Source organism: Callionymus lyra, chromosome 19 (assembly GCF_982586985.1).
Source record: "Callionymus lyra chromosome 19, fCalLyr1.hap1.1, whole genome shotgun sequence".
NCBI lineage: Eukaryota > Metazoa > Chordata > Actinopteri > Syngnathiformes > Callionymidae > Callionymus > Callionymus lyra.
Window position 1 is genome coordinate 8,436,984 of NC_141836.1, and position 19,793 is coordinate 8,456,776.

Consider the following 19,793-nt stretch of genomic DNA (forward strand, 5'->3'; position numbering starts at 1 on the left):
AAATGAGAACTAAAGTGAAAACAGAAAAATAATATTGGAGAAAAAAAAGTGAAAACTTGACATTTGAAGAAGTCCATTTTGGTTCGAGTCCTCTCTGGAGTCCCCTCTGAAAGATATGAATGAGAAACAAAAATATTACTTACATCACAAAATACAATATATCATGAGCTGAGAGTACATTCAGAAATGCAATTACAACATCCCGAAGCCTTAGTTAAAACCAGAGAGATAAATATTTTAATTAATAATCAAAGCAATGTCAATAGACATACTTTTACCTTACTCAATTAGAAGTTATTTCTAAAAATGTCACATGATCAATAGTGTCATAGTCAGAGTCTATGCTGCCTCAGCTTGACTCTGTAGATCAAACCCCTTTTGCCGATGAGCTTCATGACGTCTATGACGCTCCAACACTTCTCGCCTCCTGAGGACTTGCTGTCTATGAAGAGACACCTGAGGTCCCAGGAGAAGGTCCTTAAAGGTTTTTTAGAGGACCTTAGGAAGTATGCCTCGGCACAATTTCGGTGAATATCAATTTGCTCATCGACTCTAAGGTGTGTTAAGTTGGTCATGCCAGTGATGAAGGAGCTGCTCTCCCTAGGATTAGTATAAACCATGCAAAGAAACAAAGAGTGCTCCTGTGTCCTTATCGTACCATAGCCTTATCCTGTTTGAACCATCTTTGAGGAAAAATGCCCTCTGACTACATGGTTGTCTGACTTTCGCTGTGGGTGAAAACGAAGGAAGAGTTTCTAATGTTTGTGGCTTTGGTTTGATGAAATAATCAACTGCTTCATGAGGAGCTTCCTTGTCTTGACCATCTTTATCAACAGCAGCAGCATCTTCAGGCACACTTGGTGTTTGCTGTGAAGGTACAGGATCTGATCTCTCTCAGTCCTGTTAGTCAATAACAAATTCTACATCACATCTACATACTGACCAACTCATCATTCTAGTGAAGAACAAACTTTACCTTCAGTACAGACCAGACACTTGAAACAATGTTTCTCTCCGTTATATTTGTTCATGTAAGTTCCATCATCACAGACAGTGCAGGACGTACCTTGAAATTCTGTGCAATCAACTCTTACTTTGTGACCTGTTAGACAAATAAATAATGCTTAGCACTTCCCAGGGAGTAAAGAAAGTACTTAAAGGGACATAAATGGAAAAAGTATGATATATAAAAAGAAAAAAGAAAAACATTATCTAACCGCGATCATATCGTACCTGAAGCTTGTCACGCCGGTAGAGAATAGTTTCTTTTGAATCTCCTGCTTCATCAGAGCTTGACCTACAGGTAGCGAGAAGGTGCGTGTCTACTCAAAATAACTAATTTTGTTTAATCCTATTATATTCATTTTAAAACATCCGGTTAGATACGTCATTCAGTCAACAAATGGGGTTTATATCATTGATATCTTCCTTGTTTCGTATCTAATAAATATGGTTTGAGTTTAATCTCAATTGGATGTTTTAATTTAAATGACAACATTAACGTATTACGGTTGTATAAGAATACGTGTAAAACTGAGTGAAATAAACGAGAAAACAATACGAGTATAAGAGAGAGATTTATCTCTCTCTTCTCCCTCTGCTGCAGTCATGCTCTGTAGACAGAAGCTTCACCTGCACAGGTGATCTGATAAGATCTTCCTCTCTCTCCACCTGCACGCAAAGCAACTTGTACTCTCTGCTGCCCTCTAGTGTTACTAAAACGAATCAATATATATAACTTACACACAAGTGTCACTAAACTATCAGAGAAATCAATGATACATCTGCGCATGTGCGACAAGATGAAACATTAACTCTGTCTCTCCTCCTTTAAATGTTGTGAACTTTGATTCTAGAACTGACTCCACAAGACTTTCAGGAAGACGCTGCAGGATCAGAACCAACACAACCGACAAGATTGTAACCTTTTGAATTTTCTCAGAGAAATGGTGAGCAAGTAAAAGTGTGTAGTTGTTGTGTAGTGTTGTGTTTTTAATGTAAGACAAGGACCAGGATGTTAAAGATTTAAGAGTTTTTTTTCCTGTATTCAGCGTCACAAGTGACCAGGAGCAAAGTAGAGTCACCAGGTAAAATGTTTTTGGTTTAATAGAAGGTAAATACATTTGAAAATAAATTAGCAGATCAACATTTTCAACTTTGTATTTGTTAGAGTTTAAATATTAACCATGTGTGCATGGATGAGATAGAAACAGAAACCAACTGGCATTGATATTGAAGATTATTATCTTTTATTTAACTGACAACCTACAGTGTTTATAGCAGTCAAAGGTCCACATGAAGTACAAAGGTAAAAAACAAACATGATATCAGTTGAATCCTTTTGAACTTTATTTTTTCACTCCAGATGTTCCTTGTTGACAAATGTTTTAAACCAGAGATCATGAATGAATTCTGGATAAAGTCCTGAAAACATGACGAGTGGATTTCTGTCGATTCTTCTTTTACTGGTGAGTTTTGTTTTTATATGATACAATTTTCACTGTGAGATTATTTGTAGTCAATAATTTAGTGTGATCTTCAACCAGAATAGTTACTGTGTGTGTGATTCTATAACATGTTCTTAATATGAAGGTATTTTGTTGAAGGTAAAACCAGGAATGAGTCCTTTATCTTGTTAAAACTGCGAAGTATAATGCAAAGTATGTCAACAGAAAAATACAATTTAAAGACAAAAAAATATACCATTTATTTTTATTTATTTATTGTTGTTTTGTTTATACAGTTGTTTTCTACTATAACGGAGGTAAACACACTCACCTGTCACTACATTGAATATGTGTTGAGGACAGACCAAGGAGAAGAATGTTGTCCAAAGTGTGAACCAGGTAAGATCCAGTCTTGATCCTCGACTCGAAGTGTGATTTATGACTTGTTGTATTTGTGACCTATTTTCTGACTTTTAATTTAAACATGCTCTGAATGTTGACATTGTTATTTTCATTTTAAGTAAGAAGTGGTCGAGACTTTATTATCAGTTCTCAGACACTAGTGAGATCAAGTCTTAAACTGTCACTTAGACTAGTGATTTATTTATTTGTCTAACAGGTCACAAAGTAAGAGTTGATTGCACAGAATTTCAAGGTACGTCCTGCACTGCCTGTGATGATGGAACTTACTTGAACAAATATAGCGGAGAGAAACATTGTTTCAAGTGTCTGGTCTGTACTGAAGGTAAAGTTTGTTCTTCACTAGAATGATGAGTTGGTCAGTATGTAGATGTGATGTAGAATTTGTTATTGACTAACAGGACTGAGAGAGATCAGATCCTGTACCTTCACAGCAAACACCAAGTGTGAACCTCTGGAGGGTTTTTTCTGTGTGGACGGCTCAGTGGACACATGTGTGGCAGCACAGCAACACTCCACATGTGAACCAGGACAGTTCATCATCAGAGCAGGTGAGTTTCACATCCAACATGTGAAATGCAAGAGTGCAGAAACTATAAGACACACACAATGTTCTTCACAGGAACGTCCTCCACAGACACTGAGTGTGGAACCTGCAGTGAAGGAACATTTTCAAATGGAACGTTCACGTCATGTCAGGATCACAAACAGTGAGTGAAGCTTCACAAATGTTTGCTCCAGATGTTTTCTTCTAAACTGTCTCCACTTGTCTTTGTAGATGTTCAACATATCTACGAGAAGGAACTATTTCTTCTGACTCTGTATGTCGAGAAGGTTTGACACCAGGAGGAATGGCTGGAATTATTGTTTCTGTGATTATGATCGTTCTACTGATCACATGTTCTGTAGTTTGGTTTATAAAAAGACAAAGAGGTAAAAGTCCATGAAATCACATTTTTACATTGATTTATGAAAATCTGGGCAGGTTTGTTTTAATTATTTTCTTCTTAACCAGACAAAAAAGACCACAGAAGAAGAATGCAGAGATGTAAGAATTGATTTTCCTTTTCAGTATTTTTAATCTAACTCATTAAATTAATTTTATTACAGTGCAATTGTTACCTACCTAAGTTTAAGGTATGTTTAATTCATAATGAATCAGATTCTAGTCTGAATCTTGTTTAATAATTTGACTGTTATTAATTAGGAAAAGGTGATGGAAGAAAATAAATCTTCATTGATGAGCATCGGTGAGAATCTTAATGAATTTGATGGAACTTTTAAGTGCAGAACAGTCTCACCACCATAAGAAGAAAACCTGGTAAAAATAAAATCTTAAGACTCTCACAGGTTCCACAAGAAGGACTACAGCAGAGACGGCGTTGTTAAACAGGGGAGTTGGATCAAGGTGATCTATGAGATGATCAGACAACAGTAGCCCAAAGGACAGGTAACATAAAAATATGTTATGTGTCCTCTAGGGGAGGTTGATGTATGAATTGAATGAATGCAATAAGAAATGAATGAACAGTGAACAGTATTGATGAAAGTGATGTTCCTTATTTGGGGATTCCTGGTATAATGTCCTAATGGGGGACGCCCCGGGTAAATCAAAGTGAAAAAGAAAAGAAAAATGAAAAGAGAAGCAAACAAAAACTAAGAATGAACCTAAAACTTAAACTACACTAACAATAAAAATGCACTCATTTAGATTAAAACTAAAACTTAACTAAACTAGATTTAAAATCGTCGGCTCATACTGCCAGATAACAGGCACGAGGGCACTGGACGTGTGTTTTACTCTCTCCAACCAGGGTCAAAATCAGTGGAGGATATAAAAGATCAAGTCAAGGGAACGCAGGACTTTCTGACCTGGATGAGTAGACGCACTCAAAAGAGAAGTATCATCAAACACCTTCCCCTATCCGAAGAAACGAGCAGATAAGTACAAGGGGAAATTACCCAATTCTATTACATTAATAAAAAAAATAAAAAATTTGGTCAGAGCTACTCCTGAATGAAGGTTGTTTGTGTGTAGGTTCAAGAAGATGGACTCGGAGAAGATCGAAGAAGACGGATTTCTGGGATCGTTTTTTCCTCTGCACGCCTGGAATCGGGACCTGGACGAAGAGGACTAGATGACGAAGAAGAACAGTCACACCGACTATGGAAGATGAAGAACAAACAGACCGACTGCAGATGATGATGATAACGATAATGCTGATGTACTGGACTACTGAGAAACATGATGAAAGACCACTTCTGAATAAGGCCAAACCTTGTGTCACTGTTAAAAAATAAATAAATTAATATTGCAGACAGATGATTATACTTTCGGTTATGCATATAGCGTGTGCAGGTACCTGATAATAATATGTTGTTGGGAAGATAATATTAGATAAAAAACGATTAAATGTTGCTGCGGAACAACCATTGATTTAGAAAATTGGACTTGTTTGTTTATAACGTGACCTCTAAAGGCCACGTCCAGAGGGGGAGTTGTTAGATTAAAAATTATTATACACTATACGTCATACTTAAATTAATGCTAAAAGATAATCAAAATATAAAGTATAAATTACTAGCTTCATCTAAGAGTTTAAACGTTTGAATACACATTCACAATCAACATTTCACTCAGACTGTTTTACACTGTTTCAAGACAAGCTTGGATCAGAATTAGAGAAATGACACTGGATTATTTTAACATCTGTTCGTCTGCCTTTTCACACCTGGGGTCGTGGATCAAAGAGCGAAGCGGGACACACCCAAGACAGAAGCTTCCAGCCAAGCAAGAGGGAATTTGGGAAGTTTCCCAGCGGCTGATGAAGACACAAGAACCATGAAAGAGCCATTTGCCCCGGAAGAGACGACCTCCAGGGCGGGAAATTGGCCTTAAATATAGCGATGTTTCTACAGTTCGAGACCGTTTCTCCCTGAGCTATCGACCTGAAGAGCTGCCGGCAAAGAGCGCGTTCGATCTATCGTAAAAGCTTGTATTTTGTTTGACTTGAAGCGGCGAATAAACGACCCATGACACTCTGCATTGACCTTTTTTCTCCATAAAGCAAAGAATTAAGGCCCGGCGGTGACGGCGTGTTGGAGCGATGGAACGGACTCTAGTTTTGACCGTTTTATCATGATGGACAAATGGAAAAACATTATATTAGTGTCAGTACAGAACACGATGTTGGAAATCAACAATCCATTTGCGCATACGTTGTCCACCTACATGGTGGTTTATAACAGTCAAAGTCACTACGACAACCGCAACTATAAAAGAAAAAACAAAACTTGCGCATTTGTGAAGGTGTTACGGCAGTAAGAGAGAGAAGTCACACGCAGAAGAATCTACGTAACTATCACTGATAGATTCTCAAAAATCATCTGATATTAAATGATGTTTTCTCTCAAGGATAAGGATGTTGAAGGAGTGACGTCACAGTGTCCACTGTTGAAGGATAAGGATGTTGAGTGTCCAGCTGGAAGGAGCAGAGGTACATGTTGTTGTTTATTAAAGTCTCTTTTCATTTTATTGACATCGGTAAATGTAACGCTGAGTTGAAGTGAAGGTATCAAGACCTGTCGCCCTTCCCAGCTATCTTCTAAATAAATAAGATATAAACTAGATTTATGCTTCATTTATCTCCGTTGGTTTTACTGTAGTAATGATAGATTTGAATTCTACAGCAAAAACGGGTCGCAAACATGTGTTGGTGCAGGAGGAGGTATAGATAAAAAAACAAACAAACAAACCCAGCATAGCCTTATTCGAAATTAAAAATTGAACTGAACTAAACCTCTGACGAGGACGCCCAAGCGTGTCACTACCGTAATACTGTGTATAGAAGCGCTTCAAACTTTAAGGCGGGGAGAAGAACCCCATGTTTATAAGTTAAATCTTCTAGGCACAAATACAACACCATTTTATACCATACCAAGATTATATACAGAACGTGAATCAATGCAAATATAGTTTATCAGTGTGAAGAATTCTAAAAACATACAGACTCCTCACATTATTTTTCAACTAAAAGCGAATACAGTCGTAGCTCTGCAATCAAACTGTCTCCTTTGTTTCCTCAGATTGTAGATGGTGGATCTCTCCTCCTGGGACCTGACTGGAATGTCCTTTTAAGATGATGTGGAGAACAATAGTGTTGCTGCTGCAGTTGTTTCAAAGTTTGATTCTTTGCATGTTTAGTAGAAGACATTTTTTTCTCAGTGTCAACATTGTATCGTATTGTCCCATCACAAGTGGTCACTGCCCTAACAATGTTTCAACATATTTACATGGATTGTTTTTTATTTGCACCGTTTTGTTGCATTTTTAAATGGGTTCTCTTTTAAGTTTATTCAGTGAACCCCTCTTTGGTAAGTCCTGATCACGGTAGACCAGCTCTCGAAGGAAGTCTGACGGCCTTGTCACGGAAGGTGGAATTCAAACCTATTATTGATCTACGGGCAAAACCTACGGACAATATCCACAAGCATTAATAAAGTATAAAACAAACTATACAGTAACACAGATAAAAAGACGAATCTTCCAGGAATGACGTCTTGAAATGAAATTGTGCTCATCTACTCTCACTTTCTAAATATGGTGAGACTGATGAAGATGGTTCATAATTGTTTTGTTAATACAGCTGTTTTCTACTATAATGGAGGTAAACGCACTGACCTGTCACTCAACTGAATATGTGTTGAGGACAGATGAAGGAGAAGAATGTTGTCCAAAGTGTTTTCCAGGTAAGATCCAGTCTTGGTCCTCGACTCTATAAGTGTTGATTTATGACTTGTTGTATTTGTGACCTATTTTCTGACTTTTATTTTAAACATGCTCTGAATGTTGACATTGTTATTTTCATTTTAAGTAAGAAGTGGTCGAGACTTTATTATCAGTTCTCAGACACTAGTGAGATCAAGTCTTAAACTGTCACTTAAACTAGTGATTTATATATTTGTCTAACAGGTCACAAAGTAAGAGTTCATTGTACAGAATTTCAAGGTACGTCCTGCACTGTCTGTGATGATGGAACTTACATGAACAAATATAACGTTGAGAAACATTGTTTCAAGTGTCTCGTCTGTACTGAAGGTAAAGTTTGTTCTTCACTAGAATGATGAGTTGGTCAGTATGTAGATGTGATGTAGAATTTGTTATTGACTAACAGGACTGAGAGAGATCTGATCCTGTACCTTCACAGCAAACACCAAGTGTGAACCTCTGGAGGGTTTTTTCTGTGTGGACGGCTCAGTGGACACATGTGTGGCAGCACAGCAACACTCCACATGTGAACCAGGACAGTTCATCATCAGAGCAGGTGAGTTTCACATCCAACATGTGAAATGCAAGAGTGCAGAAACTATAAGACACACACAATGTTCTTCACAGGAACGTCCTCCACAGACACTGAGTGTGGAACCTGCAGTGAAAGAACATTTTCAAATGGAACGTTCACGTCATGTCAGGATCACAAACAGTGAGTGAAGCTTCACAAATGTTTGCTCCAGATGTTTTCTTCTAAACTGTCTCCACTTGTCTTTGTAGATGTTCAACATATCTACGAGAAGGAACTATTTCTTCTGACTCTGTATGTCTAGAAGATTTGACACCAGGACAAGTGGCTGGAATTATTGTTTCTGTGATTATGATCGTTCTACTGATCACATGTTCTCCAGTTTATTGGTTTATAAAAAGAAAAAGAGGTAAAAGTCCATGAAATCACATTTTTACATTGACTTATGAACACCAGGGCAGGTTTGTTTTAATTATTTCCTTCTTAACCAGACAAAAAACACCACAGAAGAAGAATTGAGGTATGTAAGAATTGATTTTCCTTTTCAGTATTTTTAATCTAACTCATTAAAATTATTTTATTACAGTGCACTTGTGACCTACCTACGTTTAAATATGTTTAATTCATAATGAATCCGATTCTAGTCTGAATCTTGTTTAATAACATTTGACTCTATTTAGGAAATTGGAAATTTGGAAAAACTAATGCAGGTGTATGAAAGAGACGGACCAGCAGCCAAAAGAAGCTGAAGCTGCTGCCCCCGCGACAAGAATCCAGATGAACAGACCAGAGAAACAGCAGACGTTGAATATGAACTGAGTCAGTGTGAATGTCTGTGGTGGAAGTTCACAACTGAACAGTATTTGACATTTTTTTAAATGCTGTGAAATGGACACGAGGATATTAAAGGAGATTAAAGTAGAATTATCTGTTCAGTGAACATAACATATTTCTGGTTGTTTTCATTTGCATGTGTGTGTATCTTAGTCTGTGATATAGAAAACATCCAGTTTCTGTCAAACCTTTCATTAATCTCATAAATGGCTGATCATTTAAACATCAGCCAGGTTTGAGGATGTACTTCACTCCACAGCCGTCAGGAATGAGACGCTTCTCTGCCATCATTTCATCAAAGTCACAAGCGTTGAACTTGGTGAAGCCGTACTTCTTGGAGATGTGGATCTACACAGAAATATTTGACTGATTCAGCAGAACTCATTTTCATAGAACAAGATCCAACATTGTTAAACAGTGATTTAGCAGATAGAGAGACACGTGTATCCTAACATAGGAACTTAATGCACTGGTGACTAAAAAGAAGGTAAAGTAAAAACAATAACAATTCCAGTTTGGTAAATGTACATTTTGTTGGACCTGTTACTTAGACTGCTTTAAGAGTTTGACACCCCTGACTCTCCAGGATATTCAAGAAGCTGCAGGTTCAGAACAAACAACGTTTTGAATGTTCTCAGAGAAACAAGGAAGAAGAACAGGTGTGTAGCAGGTGTTGGTTGATGGAGGATGAGAACCAGCACGTCAAAGGGTTAAACATGTATTTTCTGTATTAAGTGTCTCAAACGATCAGGAGCAAAGAGTTGTTGACATGTTAATGATTGATTCTAATAGAAATTAAACACATTTTATTTTCAAATAAATGAAGAGACTAACCATTAAATTGTATTTTGAGTTAAATTATTGTTGGAAAGGTATGTTTTTAAGCGTGTGTGTGTATGTTATAGACGAATAGAATCCAGATCACATTGATATAGAAGGTCAATGATCATTAATACCTGTTGAGGACAGACAAAGGTGAGAAGTATTGTCCAAGTGTATCACAGGTAAGATCCAGTCTTACGAGAGAAAGTAAAGAAAACACGTTTCCAAAATGTATATTATAACATGAATCTTCATTTATTTGTCAATCACTCAGAATAATATAGTTTGAAAGAATGAATTTAATATTATTTTAACATAATTGATCGCAATAAACGTACGTAACGTTTGTGGTAGACTTGTGTAACTACAATCAATTTAGTTTAGCAATTTCTTCGTTTTAAAAATAAATATCTGCGTCTATCAGATAACAAGCCCGTCATAATGCAGTGCAGTGTTTTAAACTAAAAAACATACTAACAAAAATAGAATATTCGTGTATTATAATCATCGTATTAAAAACAAACAAAACACACAAAATTCACCCCAAAAATAAATACATCAATACAGACAAAATACAACACATTCCAAACACACTGCAGACAAACTGTCCAAGATGAAAACTCTGCTTCCTCCATGTGATTCAGAAAAAACACGTTTAATTTTTCACGAAGAAAATGATATTAATGATAAATACTTGCATCAGAAATATTACAAAACGACTTGGAACAAAAGAAAGTATTACTTAAATAGATGCAATACAAGGTTTACGTTGTAAAATAAATCACAACAAATATTAGATCTTGTTGTGCATTAACACAAACATAACAAACTGAAAGAATGGAATAACTGGCAATTTACTCACTTATGCAGCGATCAAGGGTTTAGTCTTGAAATCTGACTTTAATATTGATTAAATTAAAGGGTTAATCTTGACCCCTATATACGTAAATTCATTTATGTGTTATTAATGGACTCTTTATGATTAGATTTGACCTTTATTCACTTAAAGAATGATACAAAAAGACACAATATACAATTAAACAAGTATAAGAAGCTTGTTTGACAAAAAAAAAATCTAGAGCCACAACTTTAATAACATTTTTTAATGAAAACACAGAACAGCACATTTATTAACCAACATTTTTTTTGTTATACGTCTTTTATAAAAAATAAAAATAAAACATTCTAATGACTGTATGATCCACGATTCTGTCTTTATTTACTAAAATGTTGTGTTAAATTAATCAACTAAGGAAAGAAACAAGAGAGCAGTCAGTGTAGCTACAAAAGATAAGAATAGAAAAGTAAAAAAATGGAGATGAAAAAACAAACAAGACCAAATGAGAATGAATCAATGGAGCGATGTGATTTTATAGTTTACTTTCTTCACATCTTTGTCTTTTTTTTAATAAACCAATAAACTACAGTCAGTAGAACGATCATAATCACAGCAATAATAATTCCAGCCACTTCTCCTGGTGTCAAACATACAGAGTCAGAAGAAATAGTTCCTTCTCGTAGATATGTTGAACATCTACAAAGACAAGTGGAGACAGTTTAGAAGAAAACATCTGGAGCAAATATTTGTGAAGCTTCACTCACTGTTTGTGATCCTGACATGACGTGAACGTTCCATTTGAAAATGTTCCTTCACTGCAGGTTCCACACTCAGTGTCTGTGGAGGACGTTCCTGTGAAGAACATTGTGTGTGTCTTATAGTTTCTGCACTCTTGCATTTCACATGTTGGATGTGAAACTCACCTGCTCTGATGATGAACTGTCCTGGTTCACATGTGGAGTGTTGCTGTGCTGCCACACATGTGTCCACTGAGCCGTCCACACAGAAAAAACCCTCCAGAGGTTCACACTTGGTGTTTGCTGTGAAGGTACAGGATCTGATCTCTCTCAGTCCTGTTAGTCAATAACAAATTCTACATCACATCTACATACTGACCAACTCATCGTTCTAGTGAAGAACAAACTTTACCTTCAGTACAGACCAGACACTTGAAACAATGTTTCTCTCCGTTATATTTGTTCATGTAAGTTCCATCATCACAGTCAGTGCAGGACGTAGCTTGAAATTCTGTGCAATCAACTCTTACTTTGTGACCTGTTAGACAAATAAATAAATCACTAGTTTGACTAAGACTTCTGCCTGTTACTTAAAGTAGCAAAAACATTGTCAACATTTTTGTTCCATCATAGTTGTAAGTCTGACTTCAAACACAGTCGCGGACCAAGACTGGATCTTACCTGGAATACACTTTGGACAACATTCTTCTTCTCCGTCTGTCTTCAACACATATTCAGTGTAGTGACAGGTGAGTGTGTTTACCTCCGTTATAGTAGAAAGCAACTGTATAAACAAAACATTATGAATCTAATCCATGATCAGACGAAAAATGCTCAGTTCTTCATAAAATTAAATGACACAGACAAACATCTAACTTTATTACTGAAATGAATAAAAACTTACCAGTAACACAAGAATTTTCAAACATCCAAATGTCATCCTTTGAAACATATTTTATACGCTGTCCATCAACATGAACCATCTGGGGTCGAAAAGAAAGAAATTGTTTCATGAATATGCTCAGTCACACCAAAACAATACACACACACACACACACACACACACAATATTCAAATTAAATATACATATACAATTTATTATTACATACTAGCTGAAATAAAAAAAAGAAAATACATTTTACACATTATTTATTCATAAATAAACTGAATTATTAAAATCATCCTCATCTAGTTTGTATTAAATATGGCATGAATTTCACTTACATTCGACAGATTTGAATTGTCAAGGGGAGGAGTCTTTGCATGTGTAACCGATTCTACAAAGTGACCAAAGTTCACCAACCTCTAGGGGCTGGTCTTAAATTTAAATAAATAGACCTTGTCCAACAACGGCACATTTGGATTGCGCCAAAGAGGCTAAACAAAACAAAGCAACATAAACATCTTAGAAGCTAAATAAACTTAGAGATGAATTAAACTAGGAGGCAAACTAACCTATTAGACAAGCAACATAAAGTAAATAAAGAGACAAAGTAAATAAAGAGACAAAGTAAATAAAGAGACAAAGTAAATAAAGCGACAAAGTAATTAAAGAGACAAAGTAAATAAAGAGACAAAGTAATTAAAGAGACAAAGTAATTAAAGAGACAAAGTAAATAAAGAGTCAAGTCAGGGTATCTCTTCAGCCTAACCCTGGAAAAAGGACTGAATCATTATTAAAGAATTCATCACTCTGAGTGACATGTCATTTAGGACGAGGTACCTGGTATTCAGAGTCACTATAAATAACAGCAGGAATAGCAGAGACACACAAACCAAACCAACACAGCGTAAAAAGAAGAATATAAACTCACCACGATCTTATCCTACCTGAAGATTGTCATTCATGTAGAGACTAGTGACTTTTGAATCTCCCGCGGGTAGAGCAACAGCGAGAAGGGGCGTGTCTACTCGAAAGAAGGACAACCCAAAGTGGAAACGAAAAACATCAAACTATTGCATTTTTAACCCCATTATAAATATCATTTTAAAACATCCGGTTATATAAGTCATTACAGTCAACAAAAGGGGTTGAAATCATTGATATCTTCCTTGCTTTAACTACTTTAAGGTTCTTTATACACCGTAGGGATCTGACCATGAACTGTTATAAATCAATAAGACTTTAGATCATCAAATGAACACAGCATCAGTGCATTATATCTAAATATCACTCCCACTACAGTCGGTGTGGTTTCCATGGCCACAACACACACACTCTGCATCGAAACGTAGTAACACAACAACACACGGAGGAACAAAAACAGCTAGAATTGGATCAGCAGCTACGTCACGTTGAGAGTCGCAAATATATCACAACAGCCCAGACCAAAGCGTCAGCAGCATCTCTGACGCCCGGGAATGAGAACCGATGAAATCAACCACAATAAATGTCTTTAGTTAGGAAACAAAATATGAGTCTCATTAAACTGCGACACACACACACACACATACAGTATACTGCGCGCTTCAGCAACAACTGCACACACACTGAAGCGACACACACAAGCACCACTATTGATCTTATAAATCGCAACATTACTTAGAAAAAAATGCATTTACTCACATAGTTCATGGAGGAAATGTGGCAGATAAATCCTTTGAAGCTCGTGAAAGACTCAGAGTTAGCATTACTTTCTGAACGTCCAGCTTTTCTTGAAAAGTCCTTTTTGAAAATGGCTTTGGAAGTTTATCCGCGACCAGAGGCCTATTGCACAAAAGTAGGATTGAGACATCCAGGATAAGTCAGTAAGTTTGGTTTGATGAATCCAAAACAAGAGCGTCCAGGATTACTTGGTTGAACAAAGGCCAAGATGAGCAGACACGGATTCATCAGGTGAAACCAATCCTGGATAAATGCAACACACGACTTCCTCAACTAGACCCTGCGATCGATCACAGATCCACTGATGCACTATGACAACAAGGGCAACAAGACATCCCTTTAGTAGCCTATGAAGAAGTCAAAGACCAAATAAAAAAAAGCAGGAAACATTGCTTAGTGTAATGCCGGTTCAAAACATGTTCTATTTGTCTCATGCTTCTAAATTCACCTTGAAGCTATAGGGGAAAAAAATAGTTTCTGTTTCATGGTTTGATGGTCTAGTGGTATGATCCTTGATCTTAGTGCATGAAGTCTTGGGTTCAAATCCCCGTGGTGACATGAAATGTAGTCTCTTGCACTACTAGAGATTTGGCTACTGAAGGCTTTCAGTGCCTGAACCATTGAGTGTTAGCCATGGTATACAGTAATTGTGGCCTGTGCTGTTCTCCCCCATGTGAGGAAGAAGAGTGCCCCCTACAGTGCAATGCTACCATCCTCCCGGGTGATGACAGTGGGTGGCTGGTCTAAGACCAGTATGTTTTTAATATTTTTAAGTTGAGAACTTAAGTTAAATATGGCCTGCAATGGTTAATAAATGTGTGTTATTTTTCATTGATTTGATTGAGTTGTTAGTATCTTTTTATACAGGCCTACATGGAGGCTCCTGCATCCTTTCATTTCTTATGCCACTGTGGGACTTCAGTTTTGAAAGGCACAGACAATTTGTGTAGCGCATTTTAACAAACAGTTTGTCACAAATCTATGTATTTTTGCTTTGGTTTATCCTTATTCACTAAAGTAACATCATGTTAATCTTCACGTATCTATATGGTTTGTGTACATTCTGTGGAAAAGTGCAAATGAAAAATAATCTAAGATAATCAGTTTCTAAAATGATGTAAACTAATGATCACACATATTTTAATAGTCACAGAGGGTCTCGTTGAATTTTTTAAAGTGTGAAGTGTGCAGTGTAATACATATTGATTGATTTGACTTCTGACTGAGATGAAGGATGAGATCATATAGGTCCTGGAACTTAGCCTGGTCTGGAGCAGACAAGCTCCACAGAATACATCTCCATGGTAACTGATGTCAAAACATATCCCATTTTCTTCAATCCCGCTTTGTGCAACGGAATTATACGGAAACAATAAGTTCACAAGAGCTTCTCCCTCTGCTGCAGTCATGCTCTGTAGACAGAAGCTTCACCTGCACAGGTGATCTGATTAGATCTTCCTCTCTCTCCACCTGCACGCAAAGCAACTTGTACTCTCTGCTGCCCTCTAGTGTTACTAAAACTATTCAATATATAAAATAAGGAAACCTACAAACAAAATTTAAACAGCACATGACACAGTTGAAACTGATATGAGCACATGATGGAAAATATATTTGAAAAACATTATTTTAGTGTCAGTAAACCGTCTGAGAAATCAATGATCCATCTGCGCATGTGCGACAAGATGAATCATTAACTCTGTCTCTCCTCCTTTAAATGTTGTGAACTTTGATTCTTGAACTGACTCCACAAGACTTTCAGGAAGACGCTGCAGGGTCAGAACCAACACAACCGACAAGTAACCTTTTGAATTTTCTCAGGGAAATGGTGAGCAAGTAAAAGTGTGTAGTTGTTGTGTAGTGTTGTGTTTCTAATGTAAGACAAGGACCAGGATGTTAAAGATTTAAACGTTTTTTCCTGTATTCAGCGTCACAAGTGACCAGGAGCAAAGTACAGTCACCAGGTAAAATGTTTTTGTTTTTATAGAAAGTAAATATATTTGAAAATAAATTAGCAGATCAACATTTTAAACTTTATATTTGTTAGAGTTTAAATATTAACCATGTGTGCATGGATGAGATAGAAACAGAAACCAACTGACATTGATATTGAAGATTATTATATTTATTTCACTGACAACCTACAGTGTTTATAGCAGTCAAAGGTCCACATGAAGTATAAAGGTAAACAACAAACATGATATCAGTTTAATCCTTTTGAACTTTATTTTTTCACTCCAGATGTTCCTTGTTGACAGATGTTTTAAACTAGAGATCATGAATGAATTCTGGATAAAGTCCTGAAAACATGACGAGTGGATTTCTGTTGATTCTTCTTTTACTGGTGAGTTTTGTTTTTATATGATACAATTTTCACTGTGAGATTATTTGTAGTAAATAATTGAGTGTGATCTTCAACCAGAATAGTTACTGTGTGTGTGATTCTATAACATGTTCTTAATATGAAGGTATTTTGTTGAAGGTAAAACTAGGAATGAGTCCTTTATATTGTTAAAACTGTGAATTATAATGTAAAGTATGCCAACAGAATAATACGATTTAAAGACGGACAAATATTAAACCATTTATTTTTATTTAAATATTAGTCGCTCTTTTGTTAGTGTTTAATATTTTTATGAGCAACTGACCATTATTTCTCTGATCAGTGATGAAGATGATTTCATGTTGTTTTGTTTATACAGTTTTTTCCTACTATAATGGAGGTAAACACACTCACCTGTCACTACACTGAATATGTGTTGAGGACAGACGAAGAAGAAGAATGTTGTCCAAAGTGTATTCCAGGTAAGATCCAGTCTGCGACTCTATAAGTGTTGATTTATGACTTGTTGTATTTGTGACCCATTTAATGACTTTTATTTTAAACATGCTCTGAATGTTGACATTGTTATTTTCATCTTAAGTAAGAAGTGGTCGAGACTTCATTATTAGTTCTCAGACAATAGTGAGATCAAGTCTTAAACTGTCACTTAAACTAGTGATTTATTTATTTGTCTAACAGGTCACAAAATAAGAGTTGATTGTACAGAATTTCAAGGTACGTCCTGTATTTCCTGTAATGATGGAACTTACATGAACAAATATAACGGAGAGAAACATTGTTACAAGTGTCTCGTCTGTACTGAAGGTAAAGTTTGTTCTTCACTAGAATGATGAGTTGGTCAGTATGTAGATGTGATGTAGAATTTGTTATTGACTAACAGGACTGAGAGAGATCAGATCCTGTACCTTCACAGCAAACACCAAGTGTGAACCTCTGGAGGGTTTTTTCTGTGTGGACGGCTCAGTGGACACATGTGTGGCAGCACAGCAACACTCCACATGTGAACCAGGACAGTTCATCATCAGAGCAGGTGAGTTTCACATCCAACATGTGAAATGCAAGAGTGCAGAAACTATAAGACACACACAATGTTCTTCACAGGAACGTCCTCCACAGACACTGAGTGTGGAACCTGCAGTGAAGGAACATTTTCAAATGGAACGTTCACGTCATGTCAGGATCACAAACAGTGAGTGAAGCTTCACAAATGTTTGCTCCAGATGTTTTCTTCTAAACTTTCTCCACTTGTCTTTGTAGATGTTCAACATATAAAAAAGAAGGAACTATTTCTTCTGACTCTGTTTGTCGAGAAGATTTGACACCAGGAGGAGTGGCTGGAATTATTGTTGCTGTGATTGCGATCGTTCTACTGATCACATGTTCTGTAGTTTGTCATATTATAAAAAGACAAAGAGGTAAAAGTCCATGAAATCACATTTTTACATTGATTTATGAACATCTGGTAAGATTTATTTTCATCATTTTTCTTCTTAACCAGACAAAAAAGACCACAGAAGAAGAACAGAGGTATGTAAGAAATTATTTTCTTTTTCAATATTTCCAATCTTACTCATTAAAATAATTGTTTTACAGTGCACTTGTTACTTACCTAAGTTTAAATATGTTTAATTCATAATGAATGAGATTCCAGTCTGAATCTTGTTTAATAACATTTGACTCTTAATTATTAAGCAGGAAATGGTGAAGAAAGAAAATAAAACTTCATTGATGAAGCATCGGTGAGAATCTTAATTTGATGAAGCTTTTTTATCTAAACTGACTTCTGTCATTTCTTGTCTTAGATCAATTAATGAAAATAGGTCAGAGTCCGGGGAAGACCCAGGACACAAGGAAGAACCATGTCCCTCCACTGGGCTGGAAACACAGGGGGTCCTCCAGAAAGAGCTGGACGATGTAGCTGGGGAGAAGAAAGTATGGACCTCTTTGCTGAAGCTGCTGCCCCCGCGACAAGAATCCAGATTAACAGTCCAGAGACAGCAGACGTTGAATATGGGCAGAGTCAGTGTGAACGTCTGTGAAAGTTCACAACTGGACACAGTTTTAGACATTTTAGACACAAAAAAATGCTTTTAAATGGACACGAGGATATTAAAGTAGATTGTTCAGTCATTCAATAGAATGTTTCAGTTTTATACAATATGAAAAATGTGTTTATAAATTATCTGTTCAGTGAACATAACATATTTCTGGTTGTCTTCATGTGCCTGTGTGTGTAGCTTAGTCTGTGATATAGAAAACATCCAGTTTCTGTCAAACCTTTCATTAATCTCATAAATGTCTGATCATTTAAACATCAGCCAGCTTGAGGATGTACTTCACTCCACAGCTGTCAGGAATGAGACGCTTCTCTGCCATCATTTCACCAAAGTCACAAGCGTTGAACTTGGTGAAGCCGTACTTCTTGGAGATGTGGATCTACACAGAAATATTTGACTGATTCAGCAGAACGCATTTTCATAGAACAAGATCCAACATTGTTAAACAGTGATTTAGCAGATAGAGAGACACGTGTATCCTAACATAGGAACTTAATGCACTGGTGACTAAAAAGAAGGTAAAGTCAAGACAATATCAAAATGTTTGGTAAATGTACATTTTGTTGGACCTGTTACTTAAGACTGCTTTAAGAGTTTGACACCCCTGACTCTCCAGGATATTCAAGAAGCTGCAGGTTCAGAACAAACAACGTTTTGAATGTTCTCAGAGAAACGAGGAAGAAGAACAGGTGTGTAGCAGGTGTTGGTTGATGGAGGATGAGAACCAGCACGTCAAAGGCTTAAACATTTATTTTCTGTATTAAGTGTCTCAAACGATCAGGAGCAAAGAGTTGTCGACATGTTAATGATTTATTCTAATAGAAATTAAACACATTTTATTTTCAAATAAATTAAGAGACTAACCATTAAAATTGTATTTTGAGTTCAACTATTGCTGCAAAGGTATGTTTCCAGGCGTGTGTGTGTGTATGTTATAGACGAATAGAATCCAGATCACATTGATATAGAAGGTCAATGATCATTAATACCTGTTGAGGACAGACAAAGGAGAAAAGTATTGTCCAAGTGTATCACAGGTAAGATCCAGTCTTAGGTGAGAAAGTAGAGAAAACAAGTTTCCAAAATTTATATTATAACATGAACCTTCATTCGTTTGTCATCAATCAGTCAGAATAATATAGTTTGAAAGAATTAATTTAATATTATTTTAACATAATTGATCGAAATAAACGTACGTAACGTAGATGTTGTTAAAGGCATCATCTTGTGGTAGACTTGTGTTACTGCACAACCAATTTAGTTTAACAATATCTTCGTTTTAAAAATAAATATCTGCATCTATCAGATAACGAGCCCGTCATAATGCAGTGCAGTGTTTTAAACTAAAAAAAAAACATACAAGTAAAAAATGAATATTCATGTATTATC

The 19,793-nt window shown here is 36.3% G+C and overlaps 4 long non-coding RNA genes across 7 annotated transcripts in view; 3 read left to right on the plus strand and 1 right to left on the minus strand.

Annotated features, from left to right (window-relative positions):
- LOC148059324 (uncharacterized) overlaps window positions 1–19,793 on the plus strand; it is a 42,608-nt gene that overhangs the window by 3,859 nt on the left and 18,956 nt on the right. Inside the window, exon 1 of one of the 3 annotated variants that reach the window (XR_015709503.1) lies at window positions 15,769–15,831. The exons of the other annotated variants lie outside the window; for them this stretch is intronic. This is a non-coding gene — a long non-coding RNA (uncharacterized LOC148059324). Of the gene's footprint in view, window positions 1–15,768; window positions 15,832–19,793 lie in introns of those variants that run through there. 3 annotated transcript variants of the gene reach the window in all.
- LOC148059326 (uncharacterized) lies at window positions 1,879–5,911 on the plus strand. The gene is made up of 11 exons (XR_015709498.1): window positions 1,879–1,949; window positions 2,052–2,087; window positions 2,366–2,468; window positions 2,744–2,846; window positions 3,067–3,192; window positions 3,269–3,418; window positions 3,490–3,577; window positions 3,646–3,800; window positions 3,883–3,915; window positions 3,978–4,004; window positions 4,075–5,911. It is a non-coding gene; the product is annotated as an uncharacterized LOC148059326 (long non-coding RNA).
- On the plus strand, window positions 8,059–9,112 carry LOC148059327 (uncharacterized). The gene is made up of 5 exons (XR_015709505.1): window positions 8,059–8,191; window positions 8,263–8,350; window positions 8,419–8,576; window positions 8,659–8,687; window positions 8,848–9,112. It is a non-coding gene; the product is annotated as an uncharacterized LOC148059327 (long non-coding RNA).
- Window positions 10,869–12,377, minus strand: LOC148059328 (uncharacterized). Of its 2 annotated transcripts, XR_015709507.1 has the most exons (6): window positions 12,303–12,377; window positions 12,080–12,182; window positions 11,811–11,936; window positions 11,585–11,734; window positions 11,426–11,513; window positions 10,869–11,357 (listed from the first exon to the last, which is right to left on the minus strand). It is a non-coding gene; the product is annotated as an uncharacterized LOC148059328 (long non-coding RNA). The 2 variants fall into 2 exon arrangements; XR_015709506.1 differs by lacking the exon at window positions 10,869–11,357 and having other exon boundaries at window positions 11,411–11,513.